At 38.7% G+C, this 24,350-nt stretch overlaps 1 protein-coding gene across 2 annotated transcripts in view; it reads left to right on the top strand.

Annotated features, from left to right (window-relative positions):
• The window catches only part of mcl1b (MCL1 apoptosis regulator, BCL2 family member b), a 35,148-nt gene that overhangs the window by 2,482 nt on the left and 8,316 nt on the right, over positions 1-24,350 (top strand). The gene's annotated exons all lie outside the window — the stretch shown is intronic.

The raw sequence follows: 24,350 nt of genomic DNA on the forward strand, positions 1-24,350 counted from the left end.
GTGGCAGAGCCTCCATCACACTGCACACTCAGCTGCATCCGCAGTTTTGCGAGTTGCAGTGGAAGCGTGTTGAAGAGCTGGTGCACAGCAGCTGAATGCACCAGCACCAGCTAGATTGTGAAACTGGGGTAAACAGTTCACAACATCCTCAAAATTGCATAACACAGTCTACACCGTCTTTTAGCTACCTAGAAACTGGTGACTCAATCAAGTATTTATGTTTTAATATATCATATTAATCAAATGTATCATACATGATATATTTGATTGGGTTCTTAGATGCTTATAATGTGTCTATTTTTAGTTTAGTTTTTTTTATACAAAATTACAGCCATTTTCTCTTTTACCCACTTAGATCTCTGATGTGGTTGTAGTAAGGAAGGTTTCTAGAGTCTGCTAGACTATAGCTTCACTCTGTTCTGCTGTACTGTTGTAACATTAATCCGGGAGTACAAGAACATATTTGCACTTATTGTCATCTAAAACCTTAAATCTTAGTGTAGACCATATCAAGCCTCAAGCAGGGGAATCCTTGGTGATGTGTGGCTGCGCCCTTGTTTGTTCAGATCCTCCCGTTGTCTCGGGTTACAGGACAAACAACACTCATCGAGGTCTTAGGAGGAAATGGAATAGAGCCTCTCCATGGTGATGATCCACAGCAGACCTCCCCATGTCCTCTCCTGCAGCTAATGATGTTAGCCACCACCCTGGTTACCACTGCACAGTTCATTGTGAAGAACAGGCTGCTCTACAATGGGGAATTGAGGCTTAGGCAATTTTATGGAGCAGTTTGCACCATACACAAGTGGATTGGGGGGGTGTAAAACAGACAGCACTGCAGTGTCTAGGAGCTGAATATGCAAGTCTTTGAACAACCTTGATGTTAATGTTATCTTGTTTATCAATGACAAGCTGCACATACAGAAACCATAGCTGTGTCAAAGTAAACTAATGAAACTTGAGTAATCAAACATGATAACTTAATAGGGCTGCACATTAGTGGAAGGAACATCATCATTAGACTAAATATTGGCATGCTTAAAACAAACAAACAAAAACTTCCCATGAATTTGTACACAGCTTAAAATTTTCTTAATTCTTAAGGCAAAATAATTTGCGTCAAACTGAAAATGAAACCATTGCGGTTGGCTATGTCAACAGGGCTATTAACAGTAGACTTTTGGACGTGCCCACTATGGTTAGGTATTCGGTTATCTTTCACAGCAAGAGAAACAACTTGATGAGGAAGCTGTCAAGCATTATTTCAAGAAAACAGAGCTCACTAGAAAGTGAGTTATGTGTGAGTTGATTGATAATTTATTGCAGTTTTCATATCTTCCAGCTGCAGTTGTTTTGCTTAAGTGTAAATCATCTGTTGTGGGTGAAAAAACTAGTCAAATGTAATAGTGCAGCACAGCTGTAAACTGGAAAGCTTATAGAAAGCCTTCAGCAGGTGAACACATTCCTGTCATGGGATAGTTTAAGGAGTGGTTTTGAAACTATTGTCTGCACACATACTGAACATTCAGATACTGTGAGGTGTATTGATTTATTTTCAGCTTAGATCACTTTCCAGGAACTACCCAACCCAGAGGAGACCCAATATTATTCAGGACTAGACCCATCCTTAGCTTTGCTCAGATAACCTATTCAAAGTTTCTGTGCATTAAGCATTCATAAACTTTAATTCCTTTGGATTGTAAAGAATGTAAGTGGTTCTCTGCAGACCTTTTGGGGATGTGGGTTGCATTCTGGTTGCTCTAACAAGGAGCTACAAAACAGTTCAAATTGGTTTCATAACTAGATTAACTTAAACTTAATTTCATCATGTTTCATTTCTCAAGTTTTCTTCCCACTGAAGCTTCAAGCCAGCCTGCTGCAGTTTTATTTGCAGTTTCGTAACTTGAGCTTTGAGCAATAGTCTTCTCAGACAGTCAGAGCATTGGCTATACGCCTCTCCACTTCCCCGTAGCAACAGCCCGCCCCTTGATTTTTAAAAAAAGCAACAGTTTCTGGGAAGTCAGCTGACGCACAAGTTTATCTTTAACAGGAGTACTCAGCTGCAGAGTTACTCGTTAGAAGCAGCAAATACTCAGAATTCTGACTCTGAGGCGCAAAGATAGGCCGAGTCTTCGCAGTTTGAAGTAACACTGTGTAAAAGAGAAACAGGATTTGTTAAATTTAAAAAGTTGAGTAAGTGCTTGTACATCTTACCAGCAAAACAAAAACAGACACAGAACAAGTACTGAAACATCACGAACGTTTCTAGAGCTGCTTCACTGGCAAAGAATTAGAGACTTGCAGTCGTTCTTGGAGCTTCAGAAAGAGTCTTTAATTAAATCTTGGCCTACAGTCTGCTCTGCAATTTGAATTTACAGAACGTGTTTATATACATGTGCAGAGTACCCTGAGGGTGTCTGCTCAACTCTTTCCTCTATCAGCAAAAATGACTTTGAGCAAAACACAAGTCTAAATGTGTCTCAGGACATTTCTTTAAATAAGCATGTAAATCCTGTTTTATAGTGCCAAATTGTCTCTCTGTTTGGTCATCGCAGTGGTGCTTCTGCACTACACTTCCCAGAGATCACTTGTCACTCAGAGTAGCCCATACTGGTTTTTGTTTATTCTTCACTTGACTTTTGGAGGTGCCACACTTTTCTGCACATCCATGGCTTCTAAAGCAAACTTCTCAATTCTTAATTTCATTCCAAAATTTTATTCTGAAATTAGAAATGTAAAACCACCACTTCCTGTGTGCCAGAAGCTTTTTCCCTGGAAAACTTTATGCAAAAAGTGGACATTTGCATAACCTATATCCCTCTGGTAAAAACCCTGCAAACACTTGTCGTTCCTTGTTATATCTTCTGTTTTGAAATACACAAGCCTTCCACTCATTCCTACAGGTATCTATAAGTGAATGTCAACACATTCTCCTGTTTTAATCTAGTTTGGATGTAAGCAAACACATTCTGTCATTGGTCCTGGTAGTGTCCATGAACCCAAAGCCAAAGCAGCTTTTGAATTGGTGAGCTCAGTATGTGCTGACCCACAACAGCCTATTGACTGATGACACATTAGGAGGCTGAATTGATGATCCGTTGTGCATTATCTGCACATTAGGCTACTTGACTCTTTGGATGAAAATATGTAATCATATTTGGTTGTCTGAAGTAAAATCAAGCTTATTGAAAGTTGATGTTTACACACGTCTGTAAATATTACTATATGCAAATCTGAGACTATATTGAGACCTGTGATGTCCTAAAAAAGATTAAGGCTCTTAATAGCACTAAAACTAACTGATAAGTTAGTGATAAGTTGTTCAACAGAACAGAATTCATCTATGTGTCACTTGACAAAGTTACTTATTTAAGAAGATATGGGAAAGAAAAAATAAAGTAAGCAGAGATCATTGAGCTTTGGCCATTTTATAAACCAGTGACTAACTAATAATTAATCAAAAACAAATAATAGATTAAACAAACAAACATAATTAGTTTCAGTCCTCCTTTTTCAGTATCGCACTCACCTTACTCTTTGTGCATGAAGCATATTAAGGAAAATACTTATTGTCCCAGGTTGTCACACACTTTGAATGTTCTTTGTGCTTGGGCACTGTTCATATAAATGGCTGCCTTTGCTTAGCATACATAGAAGTTTTAAAAATAGTCAGAGATCATAAGTCAAAGGGCTCTCATTCATCAGCGCCTCAGTGTAAACTCTGAACCTTAAGCTCTTCGTGGTGTATGGATATTTATCACAGATCAAATTTAAACCACTGGGTGATGTGTCATCTTTAGGTGACGTGTCATCTTTGACTGATGACCACAGTGCAGTATTAATAGACAGCTTATCCATGTTTGCGGTTATGACCTGCAGGCTGCCCACTATCATTTCTTATTGCAGCCTGCAGTTCCTGACCTCCATAAAATATTTACTTTGTTCAGTCTGTATGTTTAAATTGTGATCATGAATTCTGAAAACTAGTTAGCAAGTGAGCAGAGGAGTCGAAATAATTTGCTAAAAGTAATTGATAAATGTGTTAAATATTTAGCTTAATTAATTAATATTATTAATAATCTTCTGACACTTAAAGTGATAGTAAGCAAAGTTGATCAAACTGACCTAAACACTGACAAAATGTGCTGAAATTAACACATTTGGGACAAGACGGGTGGGGGCGATGGGGGGGGTTCTCATCTGATAGACGTGTGGGGGTTCCTCTGACAAAGAAGGTTGGGAATTACTCTGGTAGCAAACTGTAGGGCTAGCTTCCAGAACTTATGCAAAAGTCAGACTCTGCAGATCCGTCATGTATTTGTGTACATGTATTTCAGAGACATGGTAATAGAACGCAATGTTTTCGCTGAAACAACAAGGGCCGTTTATTCCTGCGTTATCTTTGAGGCTAAAGGTAATGAAATTATTCTAAATGTTTAATAGTTTTAAGAATCTCTGATACATTTTTAGTTCACTTCATCTGGACAGTTTTAATTATATGGATTAATTTGGGTTTTTTCTTCCTCTGTTGTGATGTAACTGAGTTTTCATGAATATGTATGAATATGTTGCAGTATTCTCTTCTGTCAATTCACTGTGGCTGCTGTGAGACGGCAGCTACGTGTCGTTCTTTGCTCAAGCAGAAGTTGTTGTAACCGTCTGCTCTTTCTCAGTACACAGTGTACTCTAAAGCAGGTCGTTTATTCTGCATTAGGTCATTGGAGGCTTTCCATGTTTTGTTTTACAGAGGAAAGAACAGCTAGCTAGCATTCTGTCTGGAAGGGGAGTGATGTTCCCAGCAAAATTCCCAGCTTGTTATAGACGGGAAGGAAGTAGCAGGACATTTGGTCTAAGAATAAATGCTGCGCCCCAACAGTGTAAACATGGCACGTGTAAATTGGCACATGATCATTTATTTTTCTACCCGATCAAGACTTAAATGCCAGTGTTTTTCTTCTTCATTCTTCCCATGTATTCTTCTTATTCTAGTTTGCAGATGAGAATCAAACTGAAAGAGAAAAAAGAAACTAAGAGCTTTTATTTACTCTGAATTACTCTTTCTTTTGCATAGACTCGAAAGTGCACAAGTAAAACAGTAGAAATGATCCATCTATTCATTTACAGAAAAAAAGAATTTGCCACAGAGTGTTAAATGTAAACATGACAGATATACAGTACATGTTTTACTTCTGCATTTTTAATCTGGACTCTGGAGCAGGAATCTACCGGAAGGTTTCAAGCTTTTACAAACTGTAAAATGCAACTGAATGCTCCAGAAAACGTTTTTGTGGAAAAAAAAATAACAAAGAAGAAGTAAGAATAATGAGAACAAAAACAATAGGGTTTCTGCAGCGAGCTTCGCTGCTAGGATCCCTCATAATAAAGCTCTTTAAACTAGGTTTTTGTCAGTCCAATGTCAGAATCAAGCTGAAACCAAAACTTAAGTGAACATAAGGTGAACAGCAGACTATTAAAATATAATAAGAAGGGTTACTATCTAACTACTCCTATTTTCAAACTGCTCCTTCAGGCAAAATGCTTCCAACCGAAAAGATAAAAATGTAAAAGATTCAAACTTTTCATGCTGAAGCCCCATTACACTGACAATATGCCAATTTTGGTTTAAAAATATGGTTTAAGTAAAATCTGAGTCCTGACCAGCTGCATGTAACCACACATATTACAGTAACCAGGTTATTACAGTGCTAATAAACAGCTTCTGATTTCCTGCCTTAATCAGATTTCTCCCAATTACCAGGTTTCTTTTTCACATCTAACAACATACCAATTAACTCATTCAATCTTCAAAATTGATCGGAAAAGACAAATCTGAAACCGGTAGACAACCAAAGTAGGGATGCTAATTCCATCCTTTTCGGCACATTGTGTGCTTTTGTCGATTTCACGGTTGTTAGGGAAATATTAAACTGGGTGACAAACATCTGAGAAGTTAGTCATCTATTTCCTTTTTAGTCACTGAACCCATATGAACTATGACAAAAGATGCATTTGCTCTGGAGCCTCTGCCTCGTGTTTACGGAAGCATCGTGACAAGATGTCTCTTTCAATTGACTTCTGGTATTTCGGGGTCAAACTGTGACAGGTCTGGGCTTGTTAGACCCGAGTGCTCCAAGGTGTGATGTTGTTATGTCTGGATAAACCATCAGGTGGGTGGAGGGTCAGATGGTCAGTGTCAGTTACAGCTTGCTGGCCCCCCACCCTGCCCGCCTTCACCTTTTGTTTGGAAACCACATGCTTGCCAAGCATTGATGGTGGTTTGTTGACGTCTGTAGCCTCCATCATTTCACACAACACTGGAGCCCAGGGGTTCAAAAGCCACCGAACCCAGCTGAATGAGGGCATTGTGTTTAAAAAAAACCAAAACAAAACAATAACAGTGCTGCTCATAGTCATCCGTTTATGTGGTCATTTAGAGAAGCTCAGCATGTGGCTGCGCATAATTCATATGACCAATTATCATTTTCCCATTGCAAACGTGGAGTCATGCATCTTTGGATCACATGTTTTTTGCCATGGCACTTGCTGAATGGATGAGTGTGTTGAAATCCTTGTTTTAGCTGGAGGATGACTCGAGGAGAAGTTCAAGAGATGACCTCATCGTCAGCAGGATAATTATACACCCCCTCTTCTTCCATCATCTGAAGCTGGGATCAGCACTTGGTCAGCAAAAAATGAACACAGACCCTTGGGGAGTGAATCATGGCATCTCCCAGTGCTTGGGATCAAAAATTACTATTCAAGCAAAACCACAAATTTTTAGGTGGTCAGGCAAAAGTGCTGCTGGGGCGATAAACATGATGTCTTGGGCCCTAATAATGTCTACGATTTGGACCACATGACTAATGACTAGACCGAGTTGGACTGAGTCTACTCTAGTCTGGGCAGTTACTGTTAAAAGTTGGGAAATAAAGGCCGCGTTCAGACCGACTTTACCCCCCTCATTCATTTGAACAGGGCCAGTCCGGTGCAGTGGTAGTGCCAATATAGAGGGCTCCAGCAAAAAAAACGCAGGGTTGCCCACCAAAAAAGTTGAATGTGGATAAATTAACTAATACAGCCCCCTGTTTTTGGCCTGAATGCCTGCAAAGTCATTTAGCCCTTTTCCACTGTAGAACTTTTCTCGTTGCCATTTTTGTATGGAATAGATCCTCATTCTGGCCCAGGAATATTACGTCTCCATTCTTAATCCCGCCCACAAAGGTCTGATTGGCTCTGGTTGTCCAACTAGGGGAAACAACCATCATTGGAAAAATCTTAGATGTAAGGTAATTCAGAAGTCTGGAACCAGGCTAGTGTATTTGTGTAATATTCACGGGTCTTCAAATGAGGTGGAAATGCAAGCAGGAAAGTGCCTTTAGTTCCTGAGTGTACTTCCCTGGGCTGCTTAGTTCCTGGCACTACTTGGTTGAAAGGGGGATACTGAGTTTGTGATATTTAAGGATTCTTATCACTCCAATCTGGTCATTGCCAGTTGTTGCCATTGGAATTAATGTTAAGCAAAGAGAAAAAGATCTGTGTTGTGTAAGTGTTCTGCACAACTGAAATGGGGGAAAGTTGGTTGAGTGACGGCAATACCACAATTGGTGTTTTCCCCCCATGTATTACCTATTTAGCACAGATTCCAGCGTAAATGAACAACACCAATTGTTTGCCATCTGTTTATTATTTTGGTACAGGCACATAAGAGAATTTCTGGGGGCGTTTCGTAGCACCACCAATGGGAAACTGAAACTAAAACAAAAGAAAACAAAGAAAGAATAAACTACCTTTTAATCTAAAATTAATCCTAAACTCAGTGTATTTAAGTGTATTTAACAGGACTGTAATCAAATATATATATTTATATTTTAATTATTATATTTATATATTTTATATATGAATTTTATAATATATTTTCAGTTGTTTTCATCATGTCTTTATTGGGCTTAAAAAAAATTCCCATAGTCTCAGAAAAATGTCAGAGCACAACAACATGGAATTCATCAACTACATGGCAATATAGTATAGACCTTTTTGTTTATTGCACATGCAAGTTTGCTCTAAGGGTAATGTAGCAAATGTACACTGATGTTACTCATAGGACTGATCATTTGTCAGCAGTGTGTGGGATGCATAGTTTCAAATGCAACAACAGTGAGGGAAAAAAACATTAAAATGTTTGTTCAGCTGCTTTTTTCATGACATTTAAATGGGACAAACTGTGTTAAGAGATTAACTTGATCTCGTTATCCTGACCTAATCGGTCACATGTAGACATTAGGCGTCACTTGTTTGTAGCACATACTGTGATCACTCCTCGGCAAAGATAGAAAATGGTGATATTTCCAGCGATATTCCAATACACCAGTTGTCAATAAGCATTAGAAACAGCCAACACGGAAAATTACATTCTTTCAACGTGTGGTGTGATCACACCTACGTTTGTTTTCTTTGATGCGAACCAGACTTGAAAAGTTGACTTTTTTCCATGTGTTACCATTGTGTTTTTTTAGGTTCACACATACTAACCGCAAGAAAATAAATTGTTGTAAACAAAAGGTTTAAAGAATTGGTTATAAAGGGATATTTGTTGATGTTTTTAGATCGGATTACATTCGTAGAATCACATTGCCAACCATATTTACTTACTGACAGAGTGTAGCCTGAAAAATGCCTTTGCCAACATTGTTTGTCTGCTCTCCATCTCTTTACATTGTTTTCATTGTGCATATGTTTGTGGCTGGATTGTGTTCAGCAAACACAATTACAGCGTGAATACAGAATTACAGAATGACAGAATTACAAACAAAATCCAATTTTTACATGTGCTTGCATCACAGCTCCACCAAGCAATATTTTTATTTTAATGTGGAAACAAATGACTCTCCACAATGCGAAACGGTTTCGAGTACTGCTGATTCCACTGAGAATCAACATCCTGCGCTGCAGCCTGCAGATTTCAGGTCATTTATCATTTTTGTGGTCACTCTGGTTGATTCCCTTTGGCCAGCCCACCAATATCAAAGCAAGGTCATTGGCTCTCATCTTACAAGCTAACACAAGTTTGTATCCTACCTTCCCAGTGTGAAACGACAAGTAGCAAAGAGAGTGGTGAGAGAGGGAAAATATCTGGCATGCCAAAGAGATTTTTTTCTCAGGAGTTGGTGAACTAAACGAGGCATAAAATGTGCTGAGAATGGGATGTTCATGTTGATTTGTCTCTGCTGGATTTGCAACATTAGATACATGATTGCGATTATGATAGCTGTAGGACATTATACTGTATATCAAAGCTCATTGCTATGACTTTGTTTTGGTGTCTACTGTGTGCCCATAAGTAAAAAATAAATCAAAAATAAAGGCTCCCCAAGACCTGTAAACACACTTTGATATGTTAAATCAGTGCATTTCCCATGTAATGCAACTTAAAGGCACCTGGGCATGGCTGAAATTTCAGTGAAAGAACAAATGTAACTTAAGAAGTTTGTTTATTGGACAGAGGTTATCTTTCATCCCCGTGTTTTGGCGGCAAAAGTAGAACCTAATAATTCCACACAATCCCTGTTATTATTTCGTGAGAAGAAATTTAACTTGAGAATCAGTTGAGATTGTGGTTTTCCCTCAGTTCATGTGGGTAGTACTTTATATCTATTATTTTTGCCTGTACAATGTCAATACCCTTCTCCTTATAACAGTGTAGTTTCTTATAGTTGGTGGGAATTACATTTACAAGCTACAGTTAAAATCTGTTTAACAGTGAGACGTGTTATGGCATCTTGGATCAGAAGATTTTAAATCTACCAAAATAGAGGAAAGGAGTAAACCTGACTCCCAAATTAACTGCTTCAAACATGCTTGCTCTGCAGAAGAAACAGCTTTTAGGTACTTTCTAAAAATCTTTTTTTTTTTTAATCCAGGATAGCATAAACAGTCATTTTCAGCAACATTCTGCTTCACACTCCTACAGTTATGCATAGTCACATCTGGGAGCTCCCCAGTTAAACCACAGTCTGTTGGAGGATCAGATGGGGTTAACTGTCTTACTCAGGGGCACCTCAGTAGAAGCAGTAGGTAGTGAGTAAGGAAAGCACTACTCGTTCACATCCATATGCTTCACTAAACTGATGCTAGCTCAGACCATGAAAATGACCTGGTGTCAGAATGTTAGGTGTTGTCCTGATAAATGTTTTACCAAGCAGATTAAATTACTGTTTTCAGTGCGTGGTTCCCCTATTGCATGCCACAGAGCGTACCTACACACCTATAAAAACGATAATTAGGGGCTTTTCTATAAGCTTAGCTATTGTTTTGTCTCTCAAGGTCTTTCTGTGAATTTGGGTCAGGGCTGAAGTCTTTCATCCTCCCCCATGGATGACGATGAGGAGGATTACAGCACAGACAAAATAGACGTTCAGCTGATAACCAAAGACACAAAGAGGACTGCCAGCTCCAGCTTGTTGCCTTCATATTACCAGTGAGAAAGCTGTTTGGTAAAGTGTTGATCCCTGTGTTGTTAGTCTGTCATTTCACAGAGACAAAGAAAAGGCTGCTCTATCTGTTACAGAAAACACTATTTGAAAAGATAATCCTCTCAAATTCTGCCATGAATGCTGGTCTGATGGATTTTAAAATCATCATAAATATTTGTGATATTTTGTACTGTCGGTCGATGGTTTAATCCAGTGTTTTAGTATCTAAATCCTACTGTACTAGAATTCAATCAAAGTTCCTTTAAACCAGCAAAGAGGTTTAGCAAAAGGTCAAATGTTTCCATAATCAGCCAGCGTCCTGTTTGAAGTTCCTTTGAGCAACATCTTAAAGGATAAGGCTGTGTGGACGTTCTTTATTATTTTTATTGTCACTAAATCTCATGAAAATAACAAAACAAACAATGAATTGATCCTACTATCAAGTATCACCTGTGTAGTTAAAGCCTGATATATCTTATTCCCCTGCACCAGAGAGCTCCATTGTTGTCCAAAAACTATTAAAAACAACCCCACTACTGCACTGAGCCGTATCATTGTGCTGGTTGACATGTTCCTTCATTACCATTAACACACACACTGGAGTTTGTTTTGACTCTGTCCCACATACACCATCCTGCTGCTGGAAATACTCACTAGAGCATGACGTGTATTAATCCACCACGGAAAATAGTGCCAAACAAATGCACTATTTACTCGTATTTGAGTAACATTTGCCAAAAAACGGCAGTGCCCAGCTGTTTAAGGAAGTTACTGAGGCTTTTTAGAAAATTAAACTATACATTAGCTACTGAAAAGTTAGCAATATTTTAGCATTTCAACTGATCAAGTAAACACTGAAGGACTCTGTAACCTGATTTGATAACTGCTTTACAATAAAAATAACTAACAATTTAATGTTTTTATTGGTTAATTGTAGGACGTGAATAGCTGAATTAACTGAATAGAAATAGAGTTAATGATTCATTATGCTGTTAATTTCTGCATACTTATAAAAGGTTACTGTCAATGGGACAAATCAATAGATACAACACAAACTACAATGTATGGACCTTGGAAGAACGTTACCAGGATTCCCTTCATTTTATGATTAATGATCTTTTATTTTCTGTGAACTGAATTAACTGTGAAAATATACAAATTGGCCTAAGGTTCATTTACATTTGCATTATTACATATTAGGTGTGAAAAGGCTGTTGTGCCCTACCCCGCGGCCAAACATGTCGTATTAACAGGAAACCGTTGTCTTCAATCTGATATGGAATATTTTTCGAAATGAAGCAGAAGCTTATCAAGGCTGTAAATCAGATCAGTTGGGGAAGTGTGGAATCAAACTCCCTGAGAAATGACTGCGTGGGTGGTGGGATTATCATGTTGAGGGTATGTGGAGCAATTATGATGATCAATATCAGTTAACTAATTAGATCATTGACATGCTTCTTAGATTAGTGTTTTGCCTTGGTTATTATATGCTTAGCTTTCCAAAAAATATATCTTCTTTTTTTAAGTGAAACCCTATGTCGATGGAAAAACCTATCTTAGAAATTAATATTAATTAGATGTTTTTTTTATTGAAAAGTGGTGTTGCTTGATGTGTCTCCTGTCTGCAGAACACCAGCACACCTTAACAGTGCAACAAAGGTACAAAGTCTGCTGTTTTTATTGTTTATTAGGCAAGAAAAAAGTTCATGCAGCTTTTGCAGTGGACTTTCATGTCACACAAACACAATAGCACCTGTGTGTCAGGGTTTCTATGTTTTCAAAAGCACCAGAAGCACCTGACGACTTTATTTCCTTTGTGTACTTAATGAACAATAATGAAAGTCCCTGCAAAAATACTGAGCTGCCAGCTGCTATCCGGTGTACAGGAGCTTGAATTGTGCATATATGCATGCAGTATGTTTGCCATGGGTCATACAGTATGTCATGTGATCTGAGTCTATTTGTGCAGGAGCTGTTGTTTGCTCAACAGTGAACTGCGGTGCGTTTGTGAGTATGTTCTGTTCTGTTCCCTCGCTTACACTAACTGAATGTTCCCAGAGTTCATGTCTCCTTGCCTGAGGAACTAGGAAGCCGAGAAAATAAAATAAAACCCAGTTACTCTGGTTACGTAGCAGGTACTTGGCACTCACAAATTTCTCTGTACTCTCATACAGAAAAAATACGGAAATTAATTAGTTTCCACATGACATCACCATGACGAACAGATGACCAGTTTTTCTTAAAGAGAGGCAAAGTCCCTCCCCTTCCACCATTAGACCTTATTTCGGAATAAATATGTACAGTAGTCAATGGCGAGAGACAAATATTTTTTTTATCCTGTTTGAATTGTGCCATGAATTACACATGTGATGTTTGCCAATTTAAAAGATAATTTTACATGTCAAGAAAGTGAAACGGGAAACACAGAAAAAATCAATCTAAATACACCGTTTTGGGAAATATGCTCTTATTTGCCTACTTTATTGAAAGTTAGATGAGAAGATGGATACCACTTTCATGTCTGCTAAATATGAAGCTGGAGCCAGGAGACGGTCAGCTTAGTTTAGCATAAAGACTGGAAATGGGGAAACGTCCAAAGCTGACAATTATGCCTACAAGCACCTCTAAAGCTCACTAATGAACATGTTATAATTTGTTTGCTTAATCTTTACAAATACTGAAGTGCAAAAACAACAAGTTGTGTTTTTACAAGGGGTTATATGCCAGGTACAGTAACTTCCTGGAGTCTTCTTGTCACTAGGAGGTTGACAGACAGCCAGTGTTTCCAGTCTTTATGCTAAGCTAAGCTAACAAGCTGCTGGCTCTTGCAGCCATTGTATATTGTACAGATATTAAAGTGATATAATCGACTCATCCATCTCCTGGCAAACCTCAATTTTGCAACAGTGATTACATGAGAGGCACAAACAGGAGCTGTAGCATCACTACCCTTCAAAGGATAGTTGATATGCTGTACAAATGCTACCTGCTGATTGGGTTCCTTTTATATTTGATGGCACAAACGAGCAGTGAAAGGCACGCCGCTTGGCTCGTTTTGGGGGCTGCAAACTAATACCGTCACAACATTTTTCATCTTTTACCTGGGAATGTCGTTGCTAATGTTCTTATTAGAACCATAGCAGACTATTATTGAAAATCTTTCTAAGTCTGACAAATGGCTGGAGCTTCTTACATAGAAAATAAACTCCTACATGACACCGACACAGGAAATTGTATTTGAGTATTTACTGGTTAAAGTGCATGTCGGAAATAGGCTATAAACAACAGCCTCCTACTCATGGCAGCACATGAATAGAGTAAACAGTCCTGTTCATTTCATCTTATACCTCTCCCTCCAAACACACGCATGTATACACACACACACACACACACACAGAAAGACCAACGTTCAAGGACACAGGAAGAGAATATCACACCTCACCAGGGAGTGATGTCATTCCTCTATTCAGCTCAGTTATTTTAAAATTTTATGACCAGAAACAAGTGTTCAAACCCTACAGTCGGAACTATTCAGCAACTTAATAACGACCTATGGGATTGTAGGAAATGATAAATATAGGATTTCAGAACACACAAACCGTGTTTCACCATTTCACAATTATTTGATTTATGTTATGTTACTAAGCTGTATTTAGTTATAATGGAGTTACAAATCATCTGCTGCCACAGTTATTCTGACCCGACAAGGATATTTCATGTTATAATAATTCTTAAGCATTCATAATGCCATTATAACGCAGTTTGTCCTGTGACCTCAGTTGCTGCTGACTGAAAGCGGATTCCTCTGATAAATCTGTGATAGGTTATCTGACCTCTGCGAGAACAAACTGCTGTTCTGAGCGTGTTTGATCTTGAATGTGCAGCATGCTGCATTTTATGTTCCTCTGAATCAACACCTCACTTCCTATGAGCCCATCTAAATTCCCCCGCTCAAGGATTGCTGATACTTCTCACTGCTTTTCTTATACTACTTATATTTTGATGAGCAATTAGAATCAGAGTGAATTGCAGCTGAAACACATCCTGTGTGAGCTAATGGGAAAGTGAAACAATCCAGTGAGAATTCCTGTTTATTATACCTTGAGTCATAGTTTTGTTGTTTTGGACATCATTTCTATCGGTTATAATAATTATATACTTTCCAAAGCAATTGCTTTTATCTGGGATTTCTGTGACATTGGCAAAACAAAAAGCAGGACTGGACAAAAAACGAAAGTTCGGATGGTCAGACAGGTTGTAAACAAGCCAACAGTTTGTCCAGATTATCTAAACCAATTTATTTCGAGGTAAAACTGAAAATTAGCGCACTTGAAATTTAGATAGCAATCCCTCACTGCTGAGGAAAACTGTGTGCATACAATACTGCAAGTCATGGTAGGTCCAAGCTGAACCAGGAATCTGTCTAAAGATTCTGTTTTGGCGTGTGTCCCCAGTGAGTTCTCTCTCATTGGAATAAATGGGGCGCCATCTTGGAACACAGTGTCCATGACAGGGTTCAAGGTTCAGTTTTATTGTCATTATAATATACAGGATTGCACAATGAAATGCAGGCGTAGCCCCCTCCACGCTACACACACAGAAAATGCATAAACAGATATTCAAATATTTAAATTAGAATAAAAACAGTAAAATAGGCAATAAAATAGAACAAAGTATATAAAAGTATCACTAAAGAAATAAATAAAAGGAAAACTAAATTGTATTTACAAGGAAGATATACAGTTATGTACTGTATATACATATATATACATAAAAATGTGTACAGTATGTGAAATATCAGTCCATGGTAAACTGTGATGATGGGTTGGGTTATAATTTTATAGTTTGCTTTTGTTTTCTCTTCCAAATAAGTCTGTAAAGTTGTTTGTATGCTTCTGGTTCTGTGCTGTAAAGCAATGGTTTATGTGCCATGCACAACTCAGTACCTTTCAACCAATCACATTTCTTTGGACAGTGATCTCCTAGCACGGTTTATTTGTTATCAATTCTTAATGGATTTAAAAAAAATAGAAATGAGAAGAAGCTGTAACCATCCCCGTCAGCCACTTATTTTCTAATGTCTTATCTTCTGTGTGATCCTCTTCTGTATTTGAGGCTGGAATCCAGCAGGTCAACAAGCCCCCTAAGCCTCCACCCAAAACATCCAGGTTGGACAGTATGACTTGAGGAAATAGGTTTCAACTGAAACTATCAGATGCTGGCGATGACACTCGATAGGCGTGAGACAGACGGGAAGGAGCGTTCCTGAGAGAACAACCCAACAGTGATGGCATAGTGTAACATGCACTGATTAATAATAGAGATAAGTATCCATTCTCAGGCCAATGACAGCACATGATCTGGGACACCCACTCAAGGTCGAGGAGAAGCACTCCTCAGAACTGATGCGTTTATGTCCCCAAACTTCTACATAATCTTTATTTACACACTGAAAATACACCTCTCGTTGCAAAGATCTACCTGTTTTTCTTGTTTCCCATTTCCCTTGTTTGTTTGTTATATACAGAACAGCTTAAATGACTGGTGGGTTTGTCTAGGCAGACCCTCTATTTGTTGAACTGCTGCTGTTGATGGCTAATAGTTTGTGTATAATCCTTACTTTGCATTGTAGAAAAGCATTTAAACCATTATTGAATACTTAAACTCTCCTCTCCTTTGGTGTTTTTATCCTCGCTAGTGACGTGTCCATGGATGGCAATGCCAGTCGCTTGGTGAATCCACTACATTGGACCAGACTGAAGTATTAGATGGATTAACATTCAATTTTGTGCAGACATTCAGGGTCCCAAGAGGATGAATCCTACTGACTTTGGTGATCTCCTGAGTTTTCCTCTAGCAGCACCATGAGGTTGACAGTTTTGGTTTTTAGTGAAGTGTCTCAACTATTGGATGGATTGCCATGAGATTAGGCACAGATATTCAAGGTCCACAGATCCTCTGACTTTTCATCTAGTGCCGCAGCAGGTAAACATTTCCACTCATCCAGGCAAAATCTGTATTGCCAGAAAATGTATTACAGATATTCATGGTTCCCAGATGATGTATCTTAATGGCTTTGATGATTCCCTGACTTTCCTCTAGTGCCACCTTGGAGTTCACATTTGTGGTTTTGAGTGAAGTGTCTCAGCAACTATTGGATGGATTGCCATAAAATTTGATACACACATTCATGTTGGGAATCAAAGTTTGTTGCAGTTATTATAAGTCTTTGCAGCTGTTTTCTTCCTCTGCTGAAAGCCTGAAATCCAATCAGTGAGTGGACAACAGAGCAGTTTGCTGGAACTGCAGGTGTGATGACAAAACTCAGGTGTCTGTGTCCTGGACTTCACCTGACAAGCTTAGGTGGTTTCATGTATGAGGCCTGAAGTGCACATGAACTGCATTGCATTAGCTCAGCGATCCGAGGTGTTTTCAGGCTTCACTAACGCCCAGCCATGCCCCTGTGAGTCCAGAAAAACAAGAGCTTAGTGTGAAGGAATGCAGAGAGCCCTTCACTGGACCCTGAAGGGGCTCTGCAGCTTACATAAAGAGAGCAGGAACAGTGTTGTGTTTCCCTGAACGAGTTTCAGTATGCACTCCTCCCCAGTCTTAAAAGTATGTTTTCTCTTGATCATACTCTCTGGTTTGCTACTGCATCTTTATTAAATCATTCAAGTTAACTGATAGTCTTTTTAGCAGAGTGAGGAAGATGAATAAAACTACCTTTGAACAAATGACATGGAACAGATCTAAACCTGAAGAATCATAAGTACAGGCCCTGAATCTGTGAAGACACCAGGGCATCCGCAACCAAGATTATGGAAAAGCAATCATTTTCTTGCACATGGTGCAAGGTAGGAATGCAGATTAGTCCTCTTTGTTGTCTGAAAGAACATGTTCTCCCTCTGGTATCTGCTGTTTTTTTTAAAAGCTTTTTTGTGGCTGGGAGGATAACACCCATCAAATGTTAGAGGCTGCATCCAAACCATGTCTCAAGCATAAGGCATGCGCCTCAGGCTGTTAACATGTAACCCATTTAAGACGATTCGTTCACTGAACACATTTTGTTTCTCTATGGTGTCACATTTTCAACCATTTCCTCATCATGGCCTCGTGTCACGTCCAGAAAAGCATGTTTTTCTGACAGCTTTCCTGTAAGACTGTGTGCTTTATCAGCCCCCACAGAACAGTTTCCCTGCTTTACGGTAAAAAAATCTCACACCTTCAGTGTTTTGAGTGAAATTCTGGCCAACTTTTGCCTCCCACACAGACACTTCTGACTTAATTAAAGGCCCCGATACTGGAGTCTGAGGACAGGGGAAATACATGTCTGAGTTTAGAAAATGTGAGGCAGTGTTTGGCTGTCTCTCCCCACATTCTTTCACTATACTCGCCCACGCTCTTAAAGAAACAGTGCTCGAGTTTCATATTGCAGCTTTATAGATCAACCCCCTTACACAAGTTTCAGTCTTTGCCTTTGTTGATAACAGCGGCTGTGTTAAAGTCATATTCCATCCAAAATCAATCTTTTTAATATGATAAACTCAGCCCCTCTAGACCTTAGACTTAAAAATGGCTGTTAAAGTTTAGTTTTAGTTTCTTTATGTAGAACAGAGGATGTGATCAGAAATATTTTGCTTGTATTCCTACAGCTGCAATAAGAGTAATGAGACTTCTGACTGGAATCCAGCACACGTTAAGAATGTGTAAATTATTTATTAATTGACTTTTGAACATTATTTTTAATTGTAGTGCCTATATAATTATTTTTAGCAGAAGGTGTCAGAATACATAGATGAAAGAGTACTTGCAATTTTTGGATGCAAAAGTCATATAACAGTCATATTTTCATCAAAATATGGCTAAATTCACTGTTTTTGTCTCAATCCAAACGCATGACCCGGTCAAGCCTGCTATCAGGCACGTGCATCACCTCCTGCTCCTTCAATGGACACAGCCGCTCATTGGCTAGCCTGACGAGGCCACCTGTGGCTCATTGATTGGTCACTTTCTCTGTAAACAAAACATTTGACTCAAAGGTGCTACTTATTACCACCTCATCACGTTTTCATTCACTTCTCTTCAAGGTTCAGTTTATTCATCCATAAAATCAGCGACGACAAATCTGACCAATGGTCGGACAGTGGAAAAGTACATTTTTCTGCAAAAGAGGTTTGAAGAGCTTTTGACTTTTATTCCACTATGAAATCTATTGTTATTGCCATGAATTTCACTTTCAACACAGTCTTCGTCCTCGCCGAAGAAGCAAACTACAAACATTTTTACAGCCATCTTTCAAGCCCACAGGGATTTAATGGTGTTTTTGGTAAAGTGTCACTTTACCTTTGTCTTTCTAACTGGTTTAGCGTGAGTTAGGTGGTGTCCATGTGAAATTAAACCTACTTACAGTAATTAAAATTGGTGTGCTCAGGTCAAGTTATCCAGTTGGATTGGTCTGATGATGGTGTCTTTGAACATTATCCAGACTTTCTATCCCTCCCCCCTCAGTATATCAGATTAGCCATCTATGGAGAATGTGACTGAATCATGCATTCAGACACCCAGTTTACACAGGAAATGGGTGACCTTATGCAGTCTGCCTTTTCTGCTGTTTTAGGTCTTTGTGTTCCATTTGTCTAAACAAAAGCTAACCTGGTTAACTTCTGACTCATCTCATTGAGTTTTATTTCTTTGACTTGTTCCTGCTGTTATATCATTTGGACACTCAGAACAAAAATTAATGAATTGAACTTCCTATTATTGTCTGAGACCTGCTTCCTGTTTTTTGACCTTTACAATCTATTGTCATGATCATCTGCTTTTCCAAGCCAATGACAGCACAAACTTTGGACTACAGTCATGCTGACGACTATTTCTGTCTGTGTATTTTTCTCTCTTTTCACCTATAAACTGTTAAACCTTGATGTCATATACAGTCAGTCCTTGTTTAGGCTGTCCTCCAAAGCGGCTGTTTGTCTTTTTTCCCAGCTGCTCTATCAGCTGACTATGTTTGCTTCCTCCTAAAGCAAATTTACTCTGTGATGCATTTGAAAGCCAACTTACAAGAGCAGGCTTGTCTTTGGCCGTCATATACCTGTAAACGCATGTCAGCCCACGGCTCCCTTTCATTGCCTCTGTTTCATCTTTGCACTCTAAAAACAACACTTTTTTCCTTTTTTTTATACTGCATTTTTGTACAGTATTTCCCGAAGCGAGCTGCAAAACTTTGACGTAAAGAACAGGGAGTGGAGCAGTTTGTGGCTGTGTTTAGGAGGTATGGGAGAAATGAGGATTAGGATACAGGCAGGCGTCCTAGGACATTGCGTAGTAATATACATGAATAAGGGTGTATACGACTGCGACTGGATTTCCAGGCTATAATGTAAAACGGGGATTGTGTGTTTGTTTGGAGGCCTGCGTGGTTAAACAGGAATAGCCAGAGCTTTTACTTCAGCTGCGATTCATTAAAGCTTTTCATCCTTGGCCTTTGTCTCTGCTTTGAATAGCAAGGTAGACTTTGAAGCGCTGCCCTGAAAAAGACAATTGAAAGCCAACCAACCAACAGCTGGCAATTCAACTGCCGTTAGCGTCTCTCGAGTCAAGATCCAACCTGCTCTCCTCATTAGAGTCATCCAGAGTTTGGTTTTTCCAGTTTTTTGTTTTGGGTACAGGAAGGTGTCTGTGTGTATGTGTACTTGTGCTTGCTACATAGTGAGGACTGAATCACGTTTTTTTAACCTACAGAGGACATTTTTGGAAAGTGAGGACATTTTGACTGGTCCTCACAACTTCAAGGGGCCGTTTGAAGGTTAAGACCTTTAAGGATTAGGTTAGAATTAGGTTAGGGTGAGGGTAAGCGTTAGGGTTAGGCATTTAGTTGTGATGGTTAAGGTTAAGGTAAGGGGCTAGGGAATGCATTATGTCATTGATGGTTCTCACAAAGCTAGAAGTACAAAGAAGTGTGTGTGTGTGTGTGTGTGTGTGTGTGTGTGTGTGTGTGTGTGTGTGTGTGTGTGTGTGTGTGTAGTAACTGGTGTGCAGAGCCCCAGTCAGTAATATTCCCACGCATTTCTCTGGAAAATGAGCCTCATAAGCAAGCCAGCACCACTGAGATAAACAAAGTCAGCTGACTGTGAAGGCAAACTGCAGCTCAAAGACAGAACACCATCTCCAAGTGCACATTACACAAGTCAGCCAGCAGTTAAGGCAGTGTTTACTCCCAGGAACAACTTCACCTTCAAATGTTTACTAAAGAAGTCAGGGTTATTGATTGCATCGATGCAAATATACAGGGGTGAAATGTAACTAAGAATGATTACTCAAGTACTGTACTTAACGTACTTGTACAAAAAACCTATTATAAACTTGTGCTACTGTGTGTAGTTGGGGCTCCTTGTCATGTTTTAGATGTCTGTGAGTTGTTAGCAGTTCCACCAAAGAGATATTTCCCTCTAAACCTTCACATGGTTTCATTTAAATTACTGTTCGAGACCCAAAGAGGTGAAAAAAAGTAAAGATTAGAAATAAGTCCAGGATATGAAAACAAACTTCTTTCCCACCCCATTAATCATCCCATGACGCCTGCCCCTTTGGAGGGGCCTGGCCCATAGGTTGGGAAACACTGGACTAAACTACCAAACTATATTGTAAAGTAGTTAAAAATAGCTCCACCTCAAGCAGCTACAACAGTAAAATGCTACTGACACATTAATGCATTAGTATTAACAATTTAACAATGTCATATATAATAATATGTCACAGAGAACATTTTACTGCAGTACCAAAAGTACTTTTACTTTGTGTGATACTGATGTGTGTGTGTGTGTGTGTGATTGGTTACAACAGTGGTGGGAACATAGCTAAGAGAAATGCTCTCTTGGTAAAACCCACATGTTTCCCACAGTCTGTATCCATGCTGGTGTCGCTCAATTTAAGGAGTGGCTTATCTTTCAGCATTGGTTCTGTGCTCTAATAATAATTAATAACATAAATAATAACATAGATTTTATGTTTAATAATGACTAATTGTTAATAAATGATTATTTTCGTATTATCTTAAATCCATAATAAAATTTCAAATATTAATATTTTTAAATATTTAACAGATACTTTGTGTAACTTCATTTAGGAATCTGCTGACATTTTTAATCTTACATTTAAACCCAGCTGAAAACTTGGTTTCAAATCATCAAGTATTTATTTAGAAGTAATATTATAATATAATATTATAGATATTGATGGATTAATAAACAACAATCACAGTAAAAGTTTGGGACAAAGTTATTTTATTGAATATAACACTCAAACACTCAACCAATCAGCATTATCGGGACTGTGTAGCTGTGGTTTGATCAGATTTGATTGAAAGTGGCCTGGCAACAATAGTAAACAACCCCTTGTCACATTTTGATTCAAATGTTGCCAGACTCTGATTGGTGTACACCAACGTCAAACCAGTGTAAAAAGCAAGGACAGATGCACAAACAGATACATCTCTTGTGAAATAACTAAAACTATTCTAACTTTGGTAGAAAATAGTGTTCATGTAGGATCCTGTCACTCAGAGTAACAAGCTGATTGAAAAATTGGTTCTCAGGGCCTTTGACTACTCTGTTTGGCATTTTAAACTTTTACAGCCTTGGTTTTATATTTTTTCAATTATTCCATTTTATTGAGGGGTTAAAACGTAGAACGGTTTAGGTTTAACTGCCTCTTAACCACAACAGTTCAGATTAACACTTGCATCACTGCTGACATGGCTTCTGTCACTTCTTGGGAAACAGTGCATCTTCAGTGGTGACTTCAGGCTGCACATGTGGGTGCAATTTAACAGTCTAACCGATAAAGTCATCATAAATGTTTCAACAATCCTGTCTTTCTCTCTGTCAGAGAGAGAAACCAAACTGCCTCTGTCTCCATAACTAATAGTCCATTGGTTTTTACTTAATATTGATCCCTAACTGTCTCATGTACCACCCCAACATCCTGTTTCAAAAGGAAATAAATCATACTAAGGAAGCTGATACAGCGGAGCAGCTATTGACTATTTGTTAAATTCAGACACATTTTGCCCTGTGAGAGAAATGCTGTGCAAGATTTTTTAACTTCTTCAATTGGGGCAGCAGCAGCCATACCACCATGACCTCAGACTTGGAGGTGCTGACTTCCCACCACTTCACACTTGGCTGCAAACCACTCCAATGCATGCTGGAGGTCACAGCTCAATGAAGCTAAAAGAGTTCATAGGAAAAGGTAGACATGTATTCCTGAGGTCACCATACTGTGCATGCTTCACTCCTCGGCTGCACCGAGAGATTCTGTAAATGAAAATCATAAACAAAATAGCTAACAAGGGACACCCCCACTGAGAACGTGCTTGACTTCCTGTCACGAATATGGACACTGCTTCCACTCTGTTTTTACAAGGGTCGAATGGCTCATATCAACAGCCCTAGCACCCCATGTTCCCACATTAACCCCCACAAAACACCCCAGAGGACGTGGTCATAAACCCTCTCCGAAGTCCAAAAACCACATGTGTGTGGTGTGACCTCTCCAGTATCCTTGCAAGAGTAAATAACTGGTCCCCGGGAGGCTGAACAGCATGATTTAATAATAATAATAATGATAATAATGAAGTATGCAAAATTACAAAAAATGTGTGCAGAGTTAAAAAAAAAATCATAGCTTAAAAGCATGCTGCAATTATAAATCTTTAAAAATGCATAATTAAAATAAAAGACATCAATTTAGAAGTGAAGCAGATCAGCACTGTATTTCAGTCTACTGGACTGTTAAAGATGTTTCGATTTAAGCGCCTTGGGGTGGAGCGCCTGGCTGATTAGTGGCCCATATCAGCTGTTTTTTTTCGGTGGAGTGGAAAGTACCTAAATGTTGCTGTCAGTTAAAAAAACCTGTGCACAGAAAAGTGCAACCAAGATGAAATTGTTGACCTATTCTGACCTCGGTTTACTGATAAATTTGACTGAAGGCAACTGAGAATGCTGCAGCTGTGGACTGAATAACTTGGCTGTGTCAGGGCTTGTCATTATTAGGTGTGTCTCTTCCTGTAAGTCAAAATAAATTGAATAAAAGAAAAAGAAAGAAGGGGAGGGATAAAGGAGTTCTGCTTATCCTTATGAAAGGCTATAAAAAGCATCTTTGCATTTGTAGTGTGTGTGGTACTGTGACGTCCACTTCCTTTAGATTTGAGATGAAATTTGAGTGTTGCAGCTGGAAAAATATTAAACTTACCACAATTTATCACACACTTCCTGTTTATCAAGAGATTTCTCCAATATAGAGCCACCATCATCATTTTACATCACTATAATCCCACAGACCAAAATCGTCAGAACAGCCCCTGGCCAGGGTCATCACTGAAATAAGTTAAATTTAAGGATTCTGTTGGGGACATTTTAAATGTAAATTAGGATCAGTTCCTCCCACCTGAAGAGTTAAAGATGCAAATATACAAGGTATGCAAACTTTCCCTATTTGTGCACAGGGAAAGAGCTGTAGCATATCAAGCAATATGTATTCAAGGCTCAAATATGCACCCACACTCAGCTATATTTAAAACAATGAGATAGTTCAGTGTTTTAGCCTTTTTGATTCTGTTTTCATAACAATGTAGTTTAGTTTAACAAGTTAAAGTCAGTGACCACTACATGCTACTTGTAACATTTTTTTTAAATGGTACGGTGTAGTCCCTCATTCGTCCAGGAGTGTTCTATCGTAGAAAAGGTTTCAGTCGTAGTCATCTGGACACTGTTTTCAGAATTACTGATTCTGAAAACAGAAGAGTCTAACAGTAGAGTTAGATAGAGAAACATTTATTCAATTCAATTCAATTTTTATTTATATAGTGCCAATTCATAA

This window comes from Siniperca chuatsi, linkage group LG9 (assembly GCF_020085105.1).
Source record: "Siniperca chuatsi isolate FFG_IHB_CAS linkage group LG9, ASM2008510v1, whole genome shotgun sequence".
Lineage (NCBI taxonomy): Eukaryota > Metazoa > Chordata > Actinopteri > Centrarchiformes > Sinipercidae > Siniperca > Siniperca chuatsi.